General features: G+C 45.9%; 1 long non-coding RNA gene across 1 annotated transcript in view; it reads right to left on the bottom strand.

Moving 5' to 3' along the window:
- LOC122443463 overlaps positions 1-20867 on the bottom strand; it is a 33232-nt gene extending 12365 nt beyond the window's left edge. Inside the window, exon 1 of the long non-coding RNA XR_006270019.1 lies at positions 20499-20867. This is a non-coding gene — a long non-coding RNA (uncharacterized LOC122443463). The remainder of the gene's footprint in view (positions 1-20498) is intronic.
- Positions 20868-23796: the final 2929 nt, after the last annotated feature.

Raw genomic sequence — 23796 nt, 5'->3', positions numbered from 1 at the left:
TAGCTATGATCATCATTTTCTCAAAAAATTACAATTCACTCAAAAATTTAAATTGAAAAAAAAAATTGCTCAAAAAATAAAACTTGAACAGGGCTCCTGCCCTCAAGAAACTTACATTCATTTTGATAAAACAATGTCTAACACACAGCAAGTATAATAAGAGAACAAGGCAGCATGTGAGTGTCCGAGGCTGTCCTGTCTCAGAGTTGGGCGGCATCCTTCTTCCCAGACAGTTCTTTGAATGCACTGAATGGCTTAGGAGCTGAGAAGTGTCCTCTGCAAAGAAAAGTTGGGTTTGGTCCACAGCTGGGTTCAGAGACCTACAGACATGTTGGGGGGAAGGGTATGCCTGACTGTATGAAGCTGGGGAGGAAGAAGAAGCAGGATTAGGGAGGACAGGTGATTGAGGGGCAGGGTCACTCCTGGACCCATGGGAGCCCTCCCACCAGCAACAAGAAAAGGCTGCAAAGCAACGAATCACTGGAACACTTAGGGACTTAAAGTGACAGTTATTTTATTCTTAACATGGTGGTTCTGGGGGTTCACTGGAATCAGGGAGGTGTTTCTTGCTCAGGGCTTCTGATCTCCAATTTCCTAGGATACAGTCAGGTGGTGGCTGCACCTGGAGTCAGCTTTTATGCTGACTGTTGGCCAACACTGCCTCTGGGGCTTTCTGCCAGAACACACCCCTCTGTGTGGACAGGCTCCCTCACCAATATGGCCTCTGGGATCCAAGAGCGAGGTGGGGCTCACCAGGCTTCTGAAGGCATGGGCATCCCCCACTGATGTTCTGTTCGTTGGTCAGGCAGTTTCAGAGACTGGATTCCAAGAGAGGGGATCCAAAGCACCACCTCTGGGTGGAGGTGGGTCAAAGGACTTGGGGGCCACTTTTAAAAATGGAACACTGCATTTTTTGAGTGTGAAGTGTCTTCCCTGAGTTCCTTATTTAATCCTCACAACTATTAAGATTAGAACCAGGTGCAGAAGAGAGACTCAGGGAAACCTAGTGACCTGCTCAAGACCACACAACACTCCAGCTCCAAGGCCTGTGTGCTTAACTAATATTCTGTTGGGTTCTCAATACCTGGGGAAAGAGGAGTCTTCAAGGGGCTGAGACCTGTGTGGGTGGGACCCCTGAGCAGTGGTTAAGCTGGGCACTGATGTGAATGTGACCACGCTGGTCCGTAAAGCTTCCTCAGCACTCAGGTAGTATATCGCATGACCGAGCCTTTTCAGTAGAAAGGGATTTGGGGCAGGAAAGATGTTGATGTGGGCTAACCTGTCCATGGAGGCCTCTGTGGGTACTTTCTTCTGCTGGGCCTTGAAAGGCAGGAAGGATCTGAGCTGCAGGGAAGAATGGGAAAGAGCTATGGAAGTGTTCTTGTCGGCTCCTCAAGTTCCAGGCTTCAGTCTTCAAAATGGAAGTCACTTTTCCTGATGCAGGCTGTTGGGATCTCATGCCAAAAATAAGCTGTTTCTTCCTTATGTGTCTTCATTTGGGGGACACATGATTTGCCAAAAAGACATTAAGTTCAACTAAAATAGCTTTATCCTACTACACACAAGGCTTATATAGGAGTTGAGTTATTACATGGTCCCGTCACAGAACACAAAGAACTTTCCACAACAGGAAACCTCAGTGGCTTATTCTCTGTTCGCGGGTCTGTTGAAAAGAGCAAGGAGTCATTTGGGAGGGGAAAAAAAATTGGAGTTCCATCTTAATGCTGGCATGATCATGTGGAAGGTCAAAACAAAAACCTACAGCCTTACTTTGTATTCAAAGTTCATTAGCAGAGATTGCATGAGACTCTCTGATCTGGTGGGTCAGGGCACCGAGGCTGCAGGGCCCTTGAGTTTATTTTGCGGCGAGGTTGCTGGGTTTCAGAATAAAGACCTATGCTGAGTGTGTAACTTCCTGCCCCGCTCTCTGCAGTGTCGGCAGGATCTGCATCACCCAGCTGGTCTCGAGGGAGAGAGGATCTGTGGCCACAGTTTTCCAAAATCAACCAAATGGGGACCCAGAAAGAAGAGAGTTCAGAGGCCCATCAACCCTCTGAGGAAATCCTGGAAAACTTTGTGATGAAAAGGCACTTTCTTCCTTAAAGCCAGAGCAATCTGTCAGTGGAACTGAGCCTAGAAGATCTGAGAAGGGCTTGGGCATTGCTGCTCGTGGTGAAGATAAAATAGATGTGTAGGGATGGTGGGGTGTTAGCCCCTGAGCAGCAGAGCATCCAAAGGACCCAGGTTTCTTTTGCATGGAATACACTTACATAGAGAGAGCAAGGCCAAAACTTCAAGTTCAAACGTGACACATCCATTTCCAGCTGGCTACTTAAAAAAAATTTTAACTCAAGAAATCTATGCTAATTGCAGAAAAGGCATAAAACTGCAGAAAAAAGCCACCTGTAATCCTAATACCAGAAATAATCACTGATATTTTGGTATATTTCCAGACATTTTTCTATGCATATATGTATATTTATATACAAATGGTTATGTTCTGTTACTTGTTCTTTTTCACATAACACTATATCATGAAGTTTTTCAAGTCAAGAAATACATTTCAATGATACATTTCAATAATACAGAGCTGTATTATTTCTTTAATGAATCTTCTACTAGGTCCTAGGATTTGGTCTTTATCATTAATGTTGTTTGTAATTTTTTTGTTATAATAACCAATACTGTAGTGACTACTCTTACTTATTTCCTTAGGATATGCTCCAAAGAATGTAATTGCTAGGTCAAAGCTTATGTGTATTTGTAAGGCTTTTGATACTACATCAGTCAGAATAGGCTAAATCTTGTAACACTCTGCCAAGCTCTGTGGCTTAACACAGTAGAGATTTATTTCTCTCTTACATTGCAGTTCAAAGTAGGTTTTGTGGTTGCAAATGGAAGGAGCTCTGCCCTGTCATCTATAATCAAGATTTGGTCATATGATGGCTCCCCATTTGCCAGGACCTTGGAGTTCTTCTCTGGATGCTCTGATTTCAACCAATAGACAAAGGGGTAGGGAGAGAGAGAAAGACATGGAGAATTGCACAGGTGGTTTTAGGTCTAGACTTGGAAGTGACTCTCATCACTTCCTTTGCCTCTTTCCCTTTGTTCCAAATTCAGTCAAATGAACATTTCTAAATGCCAGGGAGGCTGGGAAATGTAGTCTTTGTGTGTGTCCAGGAGGAAAACACAAGAGTCCAATGGACACAGTATTGTCTCTGCCTCAAACTTGCCAACCAACCAAGCTCTTCCAGCTTATGTTTCTACCACAGGATATGAGATTTCCTATTTCTTTATATCCTCAATAATTAAGAGGCATGTTTTTTGTTCAGCTTTCGGTTGATTGGTGTGTGGCTTTGTTGTTTCTCTGCAGCTGGTTCCCTCTTTGGAGATAAGCTCGCTGCGATCAGGCCGCTGCCCTCAGGAGAGCCAGGACTCTGCTCTCCTGAGTGCCTTCAGGAGAGCAGCCTCCATCCCTGTGCCCTAGGCTTGTGGCTGAGCCAGACTCAGGTCTGCTCGCCCAAGTCAGCCTGCTGACACCAGGTTGTGGTGAAGGGGAGTGCAGCGTTCATCACAGGGCACCGAGCGAGATGTCTAGGGCAGCTAGTGCTCCAGACTCCCTGGTGGGTTTCAGGAAAGCATCTTTAAAAACCAGGAGAAGGAGAGGCGTCAGAGCCTGGGAGCAGCTTGTACACAGTTCTCTGATTGGTTGATGGTTTGATAACAGGGCGAGGTCCCATTATCAATCCCTGGGCGTCAGTAGGTCTGGGGGCTCTGTGCTCATGGTCATCAAGTAGTTAATTTCTTCCATTTGGTGGGGGTTTTAACATCTATAAAACAGCTCAGGAAATGTGTATCGTCTAGGTACTTCAGAGAGGAGCTACAGCAGAGGATATGGTGGGGGGGCGGGGGGCGGGGGGGGCGGTTCTGTCCTGGGAAGGCCCCACAGGGTCCTGCTCAGTTACAGTTCTGGGTCTTTTTTTCCCCCTTTTTTGCTTGTTCTTTCCTCTTCCCTTCCTTGCTGTAGAAAAAGGTGTAGTGTGCAGGTGAAGACGACATGGGTGATCCATTCAGGGACCCGCCCAAGCCTTGGCATCATGCCTGGCTCACTTGGGGACACGGGGAGAAGATTGAAGCTCTGCATTTTCCGTGCCATCTCAGGTGTGTTCCAGCTTATGATACCTTTTCACAGGGGAAAAAAAAAAGATTAGAGAACGGAATTGGGAGGCGAACACAACAGCCTGATGCTGACTTGGCGCATGTACCTTGACCCAGTCGTCCAGTGGCTTGTCTTGAGCACTCAGCATTCCACCAGGATAATCTTTCCCCAGTGAGTGGTGGAAGTCGGGAGTAAACTGCTTAGAAATCACAGAGGGACGGCGATAGACTTGTGCAAAGTCTGTGCTCGTCTCTCTTCAAGTGAGCCCATGTTGCCAAACACCAGTACACAGCCAAGCTGTGGTTTCCTCCTTGTTTTGAAATTTGGTTTCCAGAGAGAATGCTTGTGAATGGCTTCTTGTTCACATCTCCCTGTGAGACCGCTAGCTGGTGCCTGATGGTTGTCTGGAGGAGCGAGGTTTCTGATGAGGTCTTTGCAGAGTCTTCACAAAGCATACTCGCCCAGTCCGTCCAGGGAACTGTGCACTTGGGCGTCAGCACAGCAGAGAAATGCAAGCAAGTCAGACCTCCCAGGCAGGCGAAGTTTCTGGGCCTCGGCATTCTGAAAAGCCAAGGACAAGTTGTGTGTCTTCTAAGCTGCACACTCTGAACCCTTCCCCAAGAGGCAGCCATGGTCTCTGAGGGGAAATAGTAAGAGCTGGGCCTCCTGGGTGAGTGAGCCCCACCAACTGTAAGCCTGGCTTATGACCTAGAAATGGAAACAGGAAGTGGCTTAGAAATATAGAGTACAGCCAAGGCAGGGCTGCAGTCGAAGTCTCCTCGGGGCAGGAAGTATGCCGTGGGCAGAGGAGAAGCCTGGCATCTTTTCTTTCTCTCTATTACCACGATGTCCTCCAGCATCATGGCAGGACCGGGCTGTCTAGATGTGGAGTGGGATGTCTTCCTGGGGGTGGTGTACAGGGGAGGCAGAGGGGGGACAATTGTGGATCAGTGGTCTCTCTCCAGAGTGAACCATCTGTGGAATGCCACAGCCCCTTTCCACCTCATCTCTGCATGTGGATTTGAGTTACTGAGAGGAGTTTTGCTAAGCCTTATAAATCTAAACTCTTAAGGTGCTTTCAGCAAGCACAATCAATCTGATGACTTTCAGTAATTCCTGGAGGGTTCTCTGTGTCCATGGGGGAAGGACTTCTCTGCACTTGTGCCAAGAATCAAGTTCACTGTCATCCCCCGATTCCAAGGAGAGGAGCCAAAGAGAGGAGCCTGGGTGAGGAGGCTGCCCCTGCTCTGGGCATGGCCCTGGGGGATTCTGGTCACAAGTGGCTGATCCAGGTATAGAGGAAGGTCCCACTCAGGGTTACTCCCTCTATAGAATTCCTCCTGAGGATCCTCTTGGGACCAGTTTCTCAAAGTGTGGTCCATAGGCCACCAGTAGCGGATGTGGGAGTAGAAGTAGGGGCTGTTAAAAAGGCTGGTGCTTGAGTGGGACAGGACACAGGTAAACCTATGGCTGATGCAGGTTGATGTTTGGGAGAAACCAACACAATGCTGTAAAAACAATTATCCTTCAGTTAAAAATAAATGAAATTTAAAAAAAAGGCTGGTGCTTGGCCACCTCTGCAGATCTGCAGAGTCTCAATTTCTCAGAGAAAGTCCTAGAAATCTGTTTTTCCAGAAGCACACTCTTCCCCAGGTTGACCAACATGGTGAAATTTAAGAACCTTCCTTTATACCAATCCTGGTCTCTTTAATGGTCCTTTTCATGAAAATAGTGTTCCCCTTTTAAACTTTTGTGACCTCTGAAAATGAAATCTGAAGCAGAGGGATCTACTTACATAAGAAACGTCACCTGTGGCCTTAACTGCAGGTTTGGATTGCTGATTGTATCAGGGGATTTGAAGGAAGCTAAGTTTTGGGGATCAGGCTGCCCAGATCTACTTCTGCACTCACTTGTTGCTATTAAAGGTGCCACTCAGCTTTTTCTTCTCTTTTCTTTCTTCAAGACAATGCACCTGCTGCCTTTGGAAGTTGTGTTCTTGGAGTCCTTTCACATAGGGGCAACTGAAAGCAAATTTCTTCATGTTCCCTGATGGAGCAGGAGTGCATCCATAGATGTTTCCACAGAGAAAACACAGACCCCCAAGGAAATGTCTAAAAGCCAAGGATGACATGATGAAGGCGTCAGGAAAGCACCAGTTGCCTTTAGCACTGCTCACCCCATGGGCCTCCCTTCCAACTCTAGCCCTCTCAGAGTTCCTCTTGTATGAGTCTGTAGCTGGTAAAGCAGCTCTCTGGGGAAAAAAAACAAAAAAACGCAAACTCTAATTTGTAGTATTTGCCAATTTCCACAGTGCCAATACTCCCACCAAGGCAGCGTTACTAATGGTTTAACAACTGGCTCACAAAATTCTTGAATATTTAATCAAAAGCCCTTGCAAATCAGAGGGAGACAGTAGCTAATCCTCTCAACTCTGCCCAAGAAAATCCCCACGTCACACCAGGGGTGAATATCAATTTTGGCCTCTTAGTCAGAAGTGGTTGAAGGACGCCCAGGCTGTGGTGACTGAATTTCTTCGTGGTGAATGTGGAAGGACAGGATTCAGTGGGGAATTCAAGTTGGAGATGAAGTCTGCATTTCTTCCTGGTGGCTCAGGAGTAAAGAATCTGCCGACAAGGCAGGAAACAGGGGTTCAGTCCCTGGGTTGGGAAGATCCCTTGGAAAAGGGAATGGCAATCTAACCCAGTATTCTTGTCTGGGAAATCCCATGGACAGAGGAGCCTGTTGGATAAAGTCGATAGGGTCGCAAGGAGTCGGACACGACTGAGCGACTGAACTACCGCTGCATTGCTCCATCCTGGCCTCACCTCCCCCTGGGCTGGAGCCTTGGAGGGAGTCGTGGTCTCAAGGCTGCTAGTCAGTGGTCAGCGTCATGGTCTCTCAGGGCTCCCACCTCTCTGTCTTCCTTGCTCTCTCCTTTAAAACCCTGTGCCCCTGTGCCAGAGCACAGACTGCTCATTCCTTAATTGGACAGGTTTTAAATGGAGGGTTCAGGAGTCATGCCATTGGCTGGGTCCTACCTCTTGGCTTGGGTGGTGGAGAAATGGACTCTTTCTCAAAAAGCCGACCTCGGGAAGCCTCCCTATCTGAGACCTCAAGGCTGAACAGCCCAGGCTGATGGTTCCTTGATTTTAAGGGAGTCTTGAGAATGGCAGGGGTGGGGTGGAGTTCTCACAAAGCTGAGTGTGAGCAAATGTGCCCACAGCCTGTGGTGCCAGAGATCACACAAACCTTCCTTCCCCTTTCGAGCCTGGGGATGACGTCAGAACAGACCGAGGGGAAGATGGTGACCTACTTTTCCTCCCCAAACACTGGGCAGCCAGCTACATTTTCAGATCTAAATCTCACCCACACTGCAGCAGTTTCTGTTCCCCTGCCCTCCTGGGTGTGCTTCTGGCCAGAGCTGGCTTCCTAAAGTGGAGTTTGGTGTGGGAGTTCTCCTCAGAGAGGCAGGTCTGACAGCCTCAACCCCAACCCCAACCCCACCCAGATCTCAACGTGCACGCTCAGGCTACCCAAATCTTGGCAGGTAGACAACACAGGAGGAGCTGGTCTCCCCTGGTCTCAACCAGGGCAGTCAGTTAAAGAAGAGTCTCACTGGAACCAGCCTTGAGTCTGGGACCTCTCTAGTATTCTAATCACTCGACGGCAGTCAGTTAACAAATAGTTACTGAGGGTCTGTGAAGGGGTTCAGAACATGCCACCCCCAAAATATGCCACCTGTATTGATTATTTTGAGCTGAAGTCACTTGAGAAACAGCAGATGCAGGAAGGGCTCTCTGACCTCCCCCTTTCTACCTAAAAGCGGGTCACAAAATTTTCCCTCAAGAACGGTGACCTCTATGCACTAGGAAGAGAGAACATTCTTATCTCCAGAGACTGGGAGAAGAGGCCCAAAAGGACCTGCACAAACAAACCCACTAAAATGATACTTATCTTCCATTGGATTCCTCCATCTATTTCCTAGTCACTGGCCCACAGTTCACTGCCCCAAGCCTAAGCCTCTTTGTCTTGTCACATCCCCACAATGTAGTGTTTTTGTTTAAACGGTGTATAAATTTCAGGACCCAACAGCTTCTTCAGGTCTTCATTTTCCTTTTGAAAATTCTTCTGTAGGTGTAAATATAACACATAAAATTGTATGATTTTCTCTTGTTAATCTGTCTCATATCAGTTGAAGTCTTTGGTCCAGTTCCAGATCCTAAAAGGGTGGAAGGAAGTTCTTCTTCCCCTATACCAACTTCCAAGATGATGGTGGGCAAGGCAGAGCCCCTGCCCTCAGGGAGATGACAGTCTAGTTTAGAGGGAGGGTGGTCCTTACACAAGTAACTTCAGCTAAAATTCAATGATGACTAGGAGGCAGAGGGCTTTGAAGGAGAGGCACAAAATGCAACAGAGGCATAAGACAAGGAGGCTAATGCAGGCTGAGATGTCTGGGGAGAGTTCCTTGAGCAAATGAGGTCAAAACTGAGACCTGAAGAATGATTTAAGTGCAGTGGAACATGACATTGGAAGGGGAGATTCTGTGGGACATAAAGATTTTGGGCTTTAGGAGCATCCTTTTCTCAAGCATGAGTTTGGGAATTTAGATGATAACTGTCTTCCCTTCATATACAATGTGATGGGGGAAACCACTGTTTGCTCTCCAACATTCTTTCTTCTTTTCTTAATAACACATTCCTAGTTTTTGTTAAGTACATAGCTACCCAAAGAAAAGATTATATGGCCACATTACTAAGTTATTGCTAATAAGGAATAAGCAAAAGTAATGTGTGGAGTCTCTGAGGGGCCTTTTTCCTGTTACCTGGAATCTGAATGTGATGGCTGGAGGCTGAGCAGCTAGCAGGGACCAAGAGGAGACACGTTAAGGTTGAGGGTACAGAATCTTAAGTGCAGCCTGGTTTCCCGATGACCGCAGGATTGCCATACCAGCCCTGTATTGTCTGTCTGCAGACTTCTTTTATGGATAGGAGAATTAAGGTCAATCTTTACAAAGCCTCTATTACTTGAGGATTCTCTATTATACAAAACAAAATATAATCCAAAGTATTAGACACAACTGCCTTTCAGCCTAATGAACAGACCATTTATATATATACCCACAAAATATCTATTTTATAGGAAAGTCTATGATGATACTATCTCTTTCCCAGCACCCTTTATCCCCTTCCCATCCCTTTGTCTTCACCTTGCCCCCTGCACCTCCTCTTTCCTGACTCCCACACCAGAGTTGCCTGACCTCAGTGTTTCTGCCTCGACGACTAACAGGCTCACAGCCCAAAGGTCCTTGGAGCTCCTGCTGCCTTCCCCTCACAGCTGCCTGGCAAGAGTCCCACCGTAGAGAGTCCCAGGTGGGCCAGGGAAGTGGCTTCTGCTCCCCTTCCCAAGGAGGTGTGAAGAGTTAGAATAATCAGGCAAAGCTGAGAACATGCACTAACTCGGAGAAACCAGAAGAATGACTAATGAAACTTCCCTGCATTGAGCTTTTCAGGGTCTGCAGGCTTGAATTGGTCTGTTTCCCCAGCCTCTGGCTAACTGGGTCCAAGAAGTCATGATTCAAAGGGAGAAGGGCTATGTGTCTGGTGATAAACACACCAGAGCTGTGTGGTGATAAACTCAGGGTCTGGCCAGGGTGAATGCAGACCCCCGCCCTCCCCATGAGGGGCAGATGAGTAAGGCATCATGTGGGTTGAATTAGATCCCCTCCCTAAAATATGTTGATGTCCTAAACCCCTGGTACCTCAGAACGTGACCTTATTTCAAGATATGATCTTTACAGGAGTAATAAGTTAAAATGAGGTAATTAGGATGGGCCCTAATCTAATGACTTGTGTCCTCATAAAAAGGGGAAATTTGCAGGCAGAGAGGACACAGGGAGAACACCGCATGGAGATGAAGTCAGAGATGGGAGGATTTCTACAAGCCAGGGAACTCCAAAGATTGTCAGCCACCCACCCGAAGCCAGGAGAGAGGCCTGGGGCCGATTCTCCCTCCCAGCCTTCAATTTTCAGTAAGCGATAATCACAACTTGGGTGAAAGTCTTCGGCCATTGTGAGAGCTTCTCACAGCCTTCAGAGGAAACCAAGCCCGCTGACACTTTTATCTCAGACTTCCAGCTTCCAGAAGTTTGAGATAATCCATTTCTGTTGTTTAAGCCACACAGTTTGTGGTACTTCATTAAGGCAACCCTAGCCACTAATGTGAGGTCCCTTTAAGTGCCAGTAACAGGAGCCTCGTGACAGCACTGGTCTCAAGTGATTTCCCTGCTGCCTCTCATCAGGGTGTGAAGACATTAAGGGCAGCTGGAGCCTCCTGGGTCATCCCCCTCGACAGAGACCCCTGGGAGTCCTCTCGCCCCTGCAGGCAGGCAGCTAGTGGCACCCGCAGTAAGCTCAGAAGAAAGGGCTTCTCTGCTCTCCTCCTGGAGTCATGTTACACAAGGATACTTCCCAGGGGAGAAGGGCTGACACTAACTGGCAAGGTCTGCCTGTGAAGATCTGTCTATCTATCTATCATCTCTGCTATTTTTTCGTTTTCCTAGCATAAAAATCAGTATCTAGATGGATAAGAATATTTCAAGTTATGTAGTCTTTTCAGACCCACACTAGGGTCTTTCTCTGTTGAATGATTCTGGTATGTGTACAAACACACACAGGAAAGAATTGTATGCGGTCTCCCCTGCCTCGCTGCACGCACACACACACACACACACACACACACACACACACACACCCTTTGCTTTCCACTGGCGGATTGGAAGGCAGAAGGGATGGGGGAAGAGAAACAAAGGACATGCAAAGGCTCTGCAGAAGCAAGCCAGCCAGCCCAGCAACCACGGCTGGCTCCTTCCATCTGCCCCCGGTACCACCTCCTATCCCCATAGTCTAGACTCAGGCTGCTTTGGGCACAGGGGGCATTGTGTGAAGTAGAGGAGGACTTGTAGCTAGGAAGCATCTGTGTTGCTTCTTGTTCTGCTGATAGTCCTTTATTTCTACCATATATGCCTCACCATAACCAGATGTTAACCCCATTTTTAAGAGGCTGAATCTGGGACTCAGCAATTCGCCCTGGGGGAGCTGAATGAGAAGTCATGAGATGGGGCTATGCCATTGTGAAAAGTCCATTCTGTGCCCATGGTGTACAGCATACTGGTTATTAAGGTTCCAGAAGTCTGTGCTAAGTGGGCATAGAGACTGTTTCCTGGGTAAGGAAATTTGTATTTCCTTTCTCGTTTATTCTACAGTAATGCTTTGGGTTGATTTTATAGCATTGGCTGCAGAGAAGATGATCATGATAATGAGGCAAAGGTATGTGGAAATTGAGGGAAAGCCATTTGTAGAATACATATGGCGGCCTGAACTGTGCCAGGCTCGTGGTGAACACAATATGCGCCTTGATTTTAGGGGCCTCAAGTCTAAATAGGAAGATCAAACTAAACTCGTGCGAAACAAGTTGACAACTGATGTTTCTCTAAGCTCAAAGTGGCTTTATTTGGGATTTGCTGAGACCGCTCTCTCTTTGCGGGAATGGGAAACGGGTATGGATTGTAAAAGTCCAGGTGGTTGGCTCCAAAGGCCTGGCGAGTCTTTTCCACCTTGTCATGGACGGGCCCTGCCCTTTCTCATGGTGTCATGCACTCTCCATGCATTTGGCCCCTGCCTCTCTCTCTAACAAGTTCAGTTTCAATTCTCTCCTAATCTCAACTTGCCCAAAGCTTCCATCTGCTCTGACTCTACCTCAAGGCATCTTTTGAGCCTTAACCACTATCCCAAGCAGTATATTCTTTCTGTATTTGGTAGTCACCTGGTGGTTCTTGCTACATTTGATTGGTCCAGTTTCTAGGCCTCTGTGAGCCTGGATTTGATTATCCTTGGATCAGTTGCCATCCCTGAAAGTCCAGTCAGCTATGGCCAGGAGTAGTGGATTACAAGACCACCTAAAGGGTTATGAGCAGACAGACACCTAAAACAAATCCAGAATGGGGCCTCTTGATTATAAAGTCAACCAAAGGTCATAGGAAAGAGAAATCACTCTGATCCAAAGAGAGAGTAGGCTTCCTGGGGCCATGACATGGCTGGGGTTTCAACACATGGCATTTGAGTCATGAGAGGGAAACAGAAAGCTGAAGTGAGTGCTGTGGCAGATTGTAGCAGTATTCACAATTATGTTTCCCCTCCCTGTGGAGGGATTCCCCCAGATGACAGCAGACTTGGACATGTGATGCTTTTGCCAATGTGTGAGTAAAATGGAATTATGTCATGTCTAGGCAAAAGATAACCTATCCATGGTTCTCCATGTTCTTGTTTCCCTTTGCATTGAGAACACCACTGTCCCAGATAGGGAGGTCTCCATCAGCTTGGATCCCAGAATGAAAACAACTTGGAGCAGAGCCAGAGCAAGTCCATGATGGACATATACATAAGGTAAATAAGATATAACCCTTTGTTGTGTTCAGCCACTGAGATTTTAGGGTCATTTGTTACTTCCGTATAGTCTAGCCTAGACTGACTGATAACAAAAATCAAGTTGTGTCAGATAAATGGGAGAGAGAGAGTTGGAAGTGAACAAGAAATAAGAAGTAGAGACAGGAATCCAGATATCAGAAAAGGAAGACTTAAGCAGGATACCAAGAGAAGACCAGGAAAGAATCAGCAGACTTCAAGAGTTACCGTGAAGGAAGGGGTACAGGGTTTTGGTAACAGGTTGGAATAGCGAACACAGGAGAGTAAAGGATTAATAAATACATAATCCTTTACTGACTAGCTTATCATAGTTGAGAGTTGGAAGTATTTCAAGAGAAAGATATCCTTTTTAAAAAATTTAAAGTAGGGTAGACATCTAGCTAGTAATCCCCAGTAGACATTTCAGATTGGGGTCAAGGCTAGTTGGGCCAGTAAGTTTTTAGAAATTGGTATTTTGTAACCTGTAACCTGTAAACATCACAGGTTGTGAGAAATGGAACACAGATACCACATTTGTAGAGAGAAAGAAATACTAGATGGACAGAAGGAAGAGGAGGGACTAAACCCAAGAGCTTCCAGAAGCATCACTCCATCAACTTAGGGATGTTCCAGGACTACTAAGTTGGCCCACCAGACATATCTCATCATATGGTGGAGCAGGGCTCCCAAGTAGAACTGGCATGAGATCTCACCTGGTATGGATCCCATGGCAAGGCCTTCCCTACTGACCCTCAGTCACTGGACTATTAATGTGGTGGATCACAAATGATTAAATGGAATCCAGAGATTACTTTTCACTTTTCAAACCTCATTCACATACATTGTCTCATTAATGTCTCACTAAAAAAAAAAAAAAAAACCTCATAAAATATGTATTATCTCCGCAAAGCAGATGAAACAGAGGCTGCGGAGAAGTTAAGAAGTTTTCTGAGGCAGGACTCGAGTGACGTGCTCTTGTTAGCCCTCCACATCATCTCTGTGACTCCACCTCAGCCTCCCTCTGAGAGGGCCCGGGATCACAACACATACCCAGGAGCCCCCATTTGGCGTCTTTGCAGAGTTTGGCTTGAGCACAGTTCAAGACAAGGGGCAAGAAACCGTGTAAAACAATCATTTCTGAGCTCTGAGGAGCTCTTCCTTTCCGGTGAGTTTGGTAACTGTTTAGCCTCTGTCCTTGGAAGCTTTCCAGAAGCAAAACCAGGACTGTCTTTAATACTAAGAGGAAAGCATGGCTTTTGCATTAAGAAAGATTTGCATTGGTTCTGGGGGAAACTCCTAAAGCACATATTTGCATTTTCTCTTGCTTGGAGAGGGTACCCAAGAACTGGCCCCTCCCCAACTTTTCTATAGAATCTCCTTTTTACTGGAATGGTCTTCCCAGATCCCTCAAACTCCAAAAGACTGCATCCAGAAGTTCCTATGGGGAGGTTCTCATGATGGTAACAGTGTGTGTGTAATTCTATTATATGCTCCTTGAGAGCAGTTGGCTGCCATGTGAGAAGCACAATGACACCCATTGTTCTATTGGCGGAAACTGACTTCTGGCTCCCACTTCTTCATTTTCTTTTACTTCCTCGATTCCTTTAGAAGACCAAGGAACAGCTGGACAGATGAGGTTGTTGGCTCACATATAATAGGTCCTAAGAACGCCTCCAGCCCTGCCCCAGCTGTACCAAATGAACTTGGTGCTATTTTGTATAGTAAGATGCCATGCCATTGCAGACCATGCGTGGCCCACACCCGGGGGAGCCAGTCAGGCCCACCCCTATGGCTTGTCTGCTTCCAACGTTGAATTGAAAGCCTTCCCTAAAGGAAAGTGACAACTATGGTGACAACTACATTCTTGTTGGATCTTTAAAACAAGAAGCTAGGGTGTTTCCCAGAAGCTCTGAATCTGTACTTCAAGGGCAAAAAAAAAAAAAAAAGCATTAACCTAGTTTAGCTATATTTTAGGAAATGAATACTGGGCATTGGAAAACCCGTTTTGCTTCCAGCTCTAGGTTTTCTGGAGAGAAAACAAGACAAGGATCACTTCTGAGCACACAGGATAGAATGCAGAGGATGGAGCCTGATGCTTAAGAACCTGCAGTTTTGGACCCTTCAATGAGTAAGTTTGTCAGAAAGAGCACTTGTGACCATATTCTGCTGAATATATGCATTTGCAGGATGTCTTTTGCCCAGGTCCCTTTCAAAGAGCCTTTTCTCCTGATGGCATGTATATGGCAGACAAGGTTAGACTGGTCCACCATAGGAGTGGATGTGGGTGGGGAAGCCATTTGGAATTCAGGCTCTATCTTTGTTGCAACCAAGACACCATTTCTATAGCTCCGTCAGGTTTATGCATAAGGCATCATCTGCAGTTAGCATTTGCAGTGGCCACATAGTCAAAACTTCTATAAAGAGAGTTGGTGCTTTCTAGCAGCCCATGAATTGAAATTCTTTCACTTAGGCTTGGAAAGACACTAAGTTCTTTGCTCAGGAGGCTCTTGCCCCAGGCCTCCATGGAAGCTCCTTCTCTTTTTATTCCTAATTTGCCACAATTTCATCTCTTAAAGTGGTAGAGGACAAGGTCTTGTTGACTGGTAAGCTGGAATTTGCCCTCATCTCTTTCTCCCAAAGGGAAAATGAAAACAACCAAGAAAAGAAGGAAAAAAAAAAAAAAGCCCAGTGTTTTTATCCATTCCTGCATAACAAATTACTCTTAAACTTAGCAGCTGAAGCAATGAGCATTTATCATCTCACAGTTTCTGAGTTAGGAATTCAGAATGGTCTCTCATGAGATTACAGTTCAGCGGTTGGCTGGGGACTGCAGTTATCTGAAGGCTCAACTGGGGAAGGATCTGCTTGTAAGCTCAGCCATATGCTTGTCAGCAGAACTTCATTCCTCACTGGTGGTTGGCCAGACTTCAGGGCCTCACGATACGAACATCTCATAGCCTGCCTGAGTGGCCTCATGACATTTCACTTTTTTTCATTCCCTAAAGGAACTGTTTTAATTTTAAAAAGCTTAAAAACACAATGACAATGAAGCACTGATTGTGCCTTAGGCACAATCCCAAATCAGTGCTGACTTAAAATTATGTCCTCTCTTTCCAAGAAAGAGAAAGCGGAGAACAAGGTTCAGTCTACAGTGAGAAGGAAAAGAAAGAACAAAAAGGAAACGAAAACGGTGCTTCCCAGCAGCTGAGATTATTCTTTGTTTTCAGGCTGCACCCATGGAAATGCATATTCTTCTTATATGAGTCTTTTCTTCACAACCTTTACTTTTTTAAAAACTGCAATCTGCAGAACAAGAGATGCCACATTTTCACTGACAGGACAGCCACTTCTGTGCAGTTTTTGCTTTCTCAGTGTGGGTCCTCCTTCCCTGAAAGTGTAGTGAGAGCAAATTGACACCTGCAGGGCCCAAAGCCCCAGGACTGTTTCAGCTCCATCTGTAGAGCAAGGTGAAGGATTTGTTGCATTTGTGTTTCAAAGATACACCTCACGTGGGTTGTCCTTGTCAGTTGGCAAACTGTCACAAAAAAAGCAAACTTGATCCTCTCCTTGTGATGGCAAAATTTGATGGCAGGGCTCAATTTTAAGTTTATATACTCTTTTTTTTTCAAGATTTATTTATTTTATTTTTGGCTGTGCTATTTTTGGGCTTTTTTCTAGTTGCAGCAAGCAGGGGCTACCCTCTAGTTGCAGTGTGCCGGCTTCTCATTGTGGTGGCTTCTCTTGTTGTGGGGAGCACAGGTTCCAGGGTGTGTGGGGCTCAGTAGTTGCAGCTCCTGGGCTCTAGAGCACAGGCTCAATAGTTGTAGCACATGTGGGATCTTCCCAGATCAGGGATGGAACCGATGTCTCCTGAATTGGCAAGTTGCTTCTTTACCACTGAGTCACCAGGGAAGCCCAGTCCATTTACTCTTGAATGGTGGTAAGGGTAAGGAGCAACAGGGCTTGCCCATCAATTTCCTGGCCTAGGAATGTGGCAGCTGACTTCCCCCAGAGCAACTGATAGAAGAGAGAGAGGAAGAGAGAGCCCAAGGTAGAAGCCACCATAGTTTATAACTTAATCCCAAGAGTGACAACCCATCTCATCTGCTATACTCTTTTATCAACTAGTCAAGTGTCTTTCATAAGTCTGCATCTCTGCTCTTCATCTCTGGGTCCTTCCTGTAAAGTCAAGTGTTTGAACTAACATGGTCTTTAAGTTCTGTAAGGTCTGTGATTCTAATTATTTGAGGTCAGTGAAGAAGGAAAAGAGGAGGAAGAGAAAGGAACTTGGGTCTTGTGAAACAACCCCAGGACCGAAGCCCTGGAGCTGACTCTAGGCCCAGGGTGGATGCAAGTCCTACCATTTGCTGAGCAAGGAAATGGGAATGGGAGGCTCTGATCTGATAGCTGCTACCCTGTTTCCTTGACATATTTCTGTGCGAGAGCCAGAGATAACCGAGGCTACTCTGCTCCTGGAGAGAGAGCTCCCCAGCTTCCAGAGCTGGTACTGGTTTGCATGTGAATAGATGATGCTTCTTTAGTGTGTAAATGTGTTTCAGAGGGGAGTACAGCCGCCCTAGTACCTGTCTCCTGCGGAGAAGCTCTTGAGACCATCCTTGCTTCTTATTTCACATCCTGCCCAGCCATTTCAGACTCTTCTACCCATAGGTGATGGAGCCACTGAACTTTGGGGAGCATGTCACCCAGGAGGCAATGGGAAATCTTGATGTGGGAAGGCTTTCAGCTTTTCACCATTGAGTACTAGATTAACTGGGCTTGTCATAAATAGCTTTTATGTTGAGACAGATGTTCCCTCTGTACCCATTTTGGGTTTTGTCATGAGTGGATGTTTAATTTTATCAAACGCTTTTTCCACATCTATTGAGATGATCATGTGGTTTTTGTCTTTTCTTTAGTTAATGTGGTGTATCATATTGATTTTTACCTGTTGAACCATACTGTGACCCTGGGATGAATCCAACTTGATCATAGTATGTGATCCTTTTTATGCATTGTTGTATTTGGTTTGCTAATATTGGGTTGGCCAAAAAGTTCATTTGGGATTTTCTTTAACAGTTTCTGGGAAAACCCGAACAAACTTTTTGGCCAACCCAATATTTTGTTGTGACTGAAAATCTTGATGTGAAAGTGTCCTTGAAAGTTTCTGATGGGGCTGGTCCTGCTAAAAGAGCAGGGCCAGGCTTCACTCGTTGTCAACTACCTACCTTTCTTTAGGTTCAGCACAAGAAAATAACAGTTTCTCAGAACCAGATACATGGCCTTTTGCAATTTTTGAACTGAAAGACATGTTCTCAGAGCTGAGTTATCTACTTCAGTAACTGTCTTGGGCATTCTCTGGAAGCTCCCAGGCTGTATGATTACCCGTGTAATTTCTTGGCATTGTTGGTGACGCTTGAGTCATTCCAGGAAACATCCCAGGTGTTTATTCCCAAATGCTGAGATTTATTCCTCAAGTTTTGAACTGTTCCTTCGGGAAAGCTTCCAGTTTTGTGGTTCTCATTATAAAACCAGAAAATTTAATTGCTTCAGGAAGTCCCCAGAGCTGAGTGGAAAGTGTCTAAGATTGTCAGACCCTCAAGCAGAGCATCTATTCTTCTGCAGAGCTGGGGCCAAGCAGAGGATCAGTTGGGTTCTGGTTAAGCCAAAGAGACTAAATGCTAAGTCCTCAGCAAGCTCTCTTTCTGAGAAAAACTAGGAAAGCCTATTTGGAAAGAAAGAGCATTATCTAAACAGCCAGGCAATATCAAGAGTTGCATTCTACTACACTGAGAACATCCCTCCCGACATTTCAGACAAAAGGTCTGGAGCTCTCTGCTGTCATTTTAATTGACTTGGGATAAAGTAAATATTGTGTCTCCGCATCATGAGTCATATGGCTCTGTCCCTTGGACCAGAGCCACCCTAGTGAAGACCCATTTCCCAACCCTGGATAGAGCTCTCTAGGACAGAGACTCCTCAGCTGGCCAAGCTCCTCCTTGATTCAACACACACCTTCTTTCCTTCTTCCATTCTCTTCCCTTCCCTTGTCATGCCTCTTTTGGTCTCAAAAGGCCACTAAGTGTATGCCAGATTTGGGGGTTTGGCACACTCTTAAAACAAGAACCTGGGACATAAATGAAGTCTCATAGGTTATCTAGATCAACTTCTCCTCTAATTAGGAAATCTTCAAAGTGTCTGGGAGACACTTTGTGAAAGGGGCAGCACTATGGCTCAAAGCAGTCCATTCTCCGGATGGCTCTGGTATGGCAGAATCCATTTTCATATTGGCTTTCTTAAACTGAAGTCTCTCTAACACTCATGTTGACTCTTACTTTACCTTCTAGGGCAATCTAGACTATAGCAACTTCTCCTGCATAACAGCCTTTCAAATGTTCGAAGAAAATATCTAGGAAGCAGGGGGATATTGTGACCAGCATATACAATCTGGATCTGGGTTGAGTCCTGGGTCTGCCACTATTGGTTGTGTTTGTGATTTTGAGAAAGTCCCTTAACCTTATCTGCGAGTGGGTTGGTCCCCACTGGATAGAGTGGTGTGCTGGAACCAGGGTGTGTCTCCTCTTCCCTCTTTGCCCCGTGATCTCATGCTGGCTGCTTAAATGAGCCACAGTGGGAGTATTTACACCATGAACATTGGCAAACGCTATAAGTTGGGACTTCTTGTTGGCTTATGTTTTGTTTTACCAGCATATCACTGACCATCTCTCAACTTAGTAGTAAGGATCAATTAAGATAGTGCAGGTAAATATCCTGTGTGAACTATAAAGTCTATAGAAATAATAAAGATTATTTATCTTGATAGACTGTTACAAAATAGCCCCCAATGAATCACAATCCTGAAATCATACTGCTGCATAGCCCATTTCCACATTATATCTGGGCTGCTCTCATGATGTGCTCAGTTCAGTACCAATGTGACAAAAATGTCAGTCCTGGGCATTCAAAGCTTTGTAGCATCCGCTTTTACCATCTTGCCGCCCTGAGAAGTCATGAAGCCTGGGCTAGCCTCCCTGAGAATGAGAGGCCATGTGGAGAAGGAAGATGAACGAGCATGCTGGGGACAGGGGTGCGGCCAGTCCAATCATCTCATTGAAGGAGACAGACATGTAAGTGAAGCAATCATGGCTCCTTCAGCCCCAGTAATCTGCCAGCTGGCTGCAAATGCATCTGTGAGCCCAGCCCACGCCACTGTACCACATGGGGTAAAGAAAATCTCTCCAACCCAGACTGCAGAATTGTGAGCAAATGACTGGCCATTGTTGGTTTAAGACACCAAGTTTTAGGTGTGGTTTCTACACAGTGATAGATGACTTATTATAGTTATTATCCCATCAGGCCCCTCCGGGTCTTCTCTTGTCCAAGTTAAACTTTCCCAGATCTCTGCCTCGTCCTCTGGCTGGGCTCCATTCACTGGTTCTGGGATGGACATGGTGCAGGCTTCCAGTGCTCTGACCTTGCAGAGGCTGGGCAATCCGCTGTCTGTTCTGGATCCTAGATAATCATCACAGCCAGAGGGTGAGCCAGAGCTCCTGGCACTCGCAGCTCACTCTGTGAGCTCATTCTTAGCTTTTGCAGTCAACCCAAGCCCCCAGGCTGTGAAACTACACTCTCCTATCCTGACATCTTAAAAAAAAAAAAAAAAAAACTAAATACTCGGTTTATAGTCATCACCATTAAACTGACCCTTTCACTTTCAACATTTTTCTTTCAGTGTTTCAAAATCTGGGCTCCAGTTTGATTTAAACTTTTTCCATGACTATAGCATTTCCTTCCATGTACACATTCGCCCCCACACCCAAACATACATACATCTAGATGCTCATACATCAAAAGCACACGTGCATAACAAGACAAAAACTCACTGCAGTGTTCACAGCAGCTGCCGGGTCTTCCTAATAGTCACGACGCTTCACGGCCAGACTTCTGCCCACTTTTCAGTCTCATTTTCTTGTCACTCCTTTTTTCAGTAGCCGAATCCACAACTCTTAATTGTGGCATAACCAAGTAGGGGTTATTTTTCTCAGGTGACAAGAAGGTCAGAGATAGGGTGTCCAGGACTAGAGCAGAGGCCCCGTGGTGTCATCAGTGATCAGGCTTCTTCTGTGGTCCTTTTGTGCCATCCTTCATGCCATCCTCGTGGTTTCCAGATAGCTGTTCCACCCCAGAACTGTTGCCTATGGGATCCAGGCAGGAATGAGACAGGAAGGGGAAGAGCACATGGCAAGGGACACAGAGCCTATTCCCTTTTACTGAGAAAATAACAGCTCTCCTAGAGGCCCTGCCCAGGAGACTTCTAATTACATTCATGGGCCAAAACCAGGTCACGTGGTCAGCCCAGCTATGAGGGGATCTGGGAAGGTGAATACTTGTAACTGGGCACGTGGCCACCCCGAAAAATAAAAAGAACTGGGGTTCTGTCAATAAGAGAGAAGTGGAGAATGAATAATGAGTTGGGACATAGCAGGGTTTGCCACATTCTCCCACACATACTATGAGTTGTCATCTTCGTGTGCCAGACACATGCCAAGTTTATTGAAATGAGGTTATAGAAAATGAGAAGATATGGCAAATTGCAAAAAATAGCCCTAAATTCCTCCCATTCCAATATAGACAACTTTTTTCAACAAGTCTAGAGCTGGTCTTGTGACTTGCTTTGACCAGTAGGATGTAGAAAAAGAGATGCTCTGTGACTTCTTGACTCACACCTTGAGGCCTGTCAGCTTTTATTCCCACCCCTTTAGAACTCAGTTCTACAGATGAAGCTAGACAATCTGGTTAAAATTCAAGTTCTACCTCTTAATAGCTGTGTGGCCTTGGGAAAGCAGCTTAACTTATCTGTACCTCAGTTTCTTCATTTGTATCAGAGGCAGTCATGGAACCTAAATCATAGGCTTTCTTTAAAAAACAGAGATTAAATAAGTTACTATCTGTGACCTGCTTAGAACAATGACCAGCTACGTAAGTGCTGGATTCCAAAGACAACATCTTGCAGCTCTGAAGCACATGCCCCATGTGGGGCCAGCATTCTTTACGAGGTTTGATTTTCAGAAGTAGTGAAAAGAAACTCTTTTTTTTCTACTGGGATTTCTAAATTGAGGTTTCTGGTGTCCATGATCCTCACCACGTGGCCAAGGCATCTCTGCTGAAAGAGAATGAGGGCAACAGACAAGGATATGTGGAAACAAGCAAAATGGGGAGCAGGGGAGAGACCTGTGGGCTGGAACGGCCATTCCTGTGGCTCCTGCTGTTCTTAGGTGCAAATTCAAGGGTTGCAAATTCAAATGCCAACAGGAGCCCAGAGATCCACTGTGGAAAGATCACTTGGTGGCAAAGGGCACATTGAGAAATCTCCCTCGACTGTAAGAAAAACAGCGGCATGGGTTCAGGATCGATAGCACCTGGCTGTGTGTGAGAGACGACATGGGCACAGAGGGGACTTCAGAGAACACTGCCCCACCCCCGACCCATTCTGTGTAACCAGCGCAGACAATTTTGCCACAAGAACCCAGTTTAGAATATCCTTTGATTTTTTTTTTTTCCTCCAAAAGAAGCTATAAATCTGTGACTCTCCAGTCTATAAACACTGGATCAAATTTTTTTTTACAATATCGTGCCACACATCTGCAAGCGAACGTGTCCCCAGGCTTGCCAGTTGTCACCATAGTGGTTCAGTCCCGGCATCTCCCCACGGAATCTGAACAGAACCGACGTCCTGGCACTTCAGGTCTGGGTCCAACCTCTGGCAAACGGCTCCATTTGAACGTCAAAGCTGGCTCTGTGTAAAAGGATTTCCCCCAAGTCTGGTTGATCAGTACATTCCTCACCACTGTCCTAAGCTCCTCTCTTTGGCTTCTTCCCCCCTTTCTGTTTGGGGGCAGGGGTTGTGGTACCGATGGAGGAGGCCTGTCCACAAAAGGTAAACCCACAGCAGTTGGATACTCTAGTGTGGCTTGGGTTTTCATAGCTCCTGTAGCTGGAACCTGAGTGCCCAGGGCCTGCAGCAGGAACACTCATGGCCAACCTGGCAAGTGACAGAGAGGGAGGCTCTTCTAGAAGTCTCTGCAGCAGCCATCCGAGAGTTCTGCTTCTGTGTAGCTGAATCATCAGCTCTGCTCTGCTGAAGCATCGCCACTTAAAACCAGACACAGTAGAGGGATATGGCTACTTCAGTGTGGGCAAAGCAAGGATGGATGTGGGGCTCTCCTTGGAAGGCTCTTCTCCTGGAAATTAGGAAGACAACCTCTTGTACCCTCTAGCTATTGTTGGTGCAGACAGAAAAGAGTCAAAAGGTAGTTCTCCAAGAAATACTCCAAAGGTTTTAGAGACAGTTGTTTCCGCGTGAAAATAAAAAGAGATCTTCAGACTCCTTTCAGAGTAAAATTAGATGAGAGAGGAAGCAAAGGAGATGAGCAGTTAACTCCCCTTCCCCACTGGGAGAATCTGGAGAGGCTTTATTGGATGCAGCTTTCAGAGGCTTCCCTTGAGGACCTAGCAGCATCTCTGTCCAGGGGACACACATTTGACTTCATTCACCTGGTGACTCTGGGGGTGGGGGGTGGCCCAGTGCCTGAGAGGCCAGATGTCTCTTTTTTTTAATATACCAGTAATACATTATTAAATGATTTATTTATTTATTTGTGTTTTTGGCTGCCCTGGGTCTTGGTTGCTATGCACAGGCTCCTCTCTAGTTACGGCTAGCGGCGGCTATTCTTCCTTGTGGTGCATGTCCCATGTGCCCTGTGTTGCCAGGCGAATTCTTAACCACTGGACCACCAGGCAAGTCCAAAGCCAGATATTTTTGAATGGTCTCACCAAGGCTGACTTCATCGTTCATCAGACTAGAGAGTTTTTAGGATTTGAAATGAGGTTTGCAAATATTAAGCCCAGAAGAGAGAGATTAAGGCTGCATTTGGAACCCTCTAAGGTTTTACTGACTGTGGCTCAGATCATGAACTCCTTATTGCCAAATTCAGACTTCAATTGAAGAAAGTAGAGAAAACCACTAGACCATTCAGGTATGACCTAAATCAAATCCCTTATGACTATACAGTGGAAGTGAGAAATAGATTTAAGGGACTAGATCTGATAGAGTGCCTGATGAACTATGGACGGAGGTTTGTGACATTGTACAGGAGATAGGGATCAAGACCATCCCCATGG

The sequence above is a fragment of the Cervus canadensis genome, chromosome 6 (genome assembly GCF_019320065.1).
Source record: "Cervus canadensis isolate Bull #8, Minnesota chromosome 6, ASM1932006v1, whole genome shotgun sequence".
Taxonomy (NCBI): Eukaryota; Metazoa; Chordata; class Mammalia; order Artiodactyla; family Cervidae; genus Cervus; species Cervus canadensis.
Note: the sequence above shows the minus strand (reverse complement) of the source record. Positions and strands in the feature narration are given on the sequence as shown.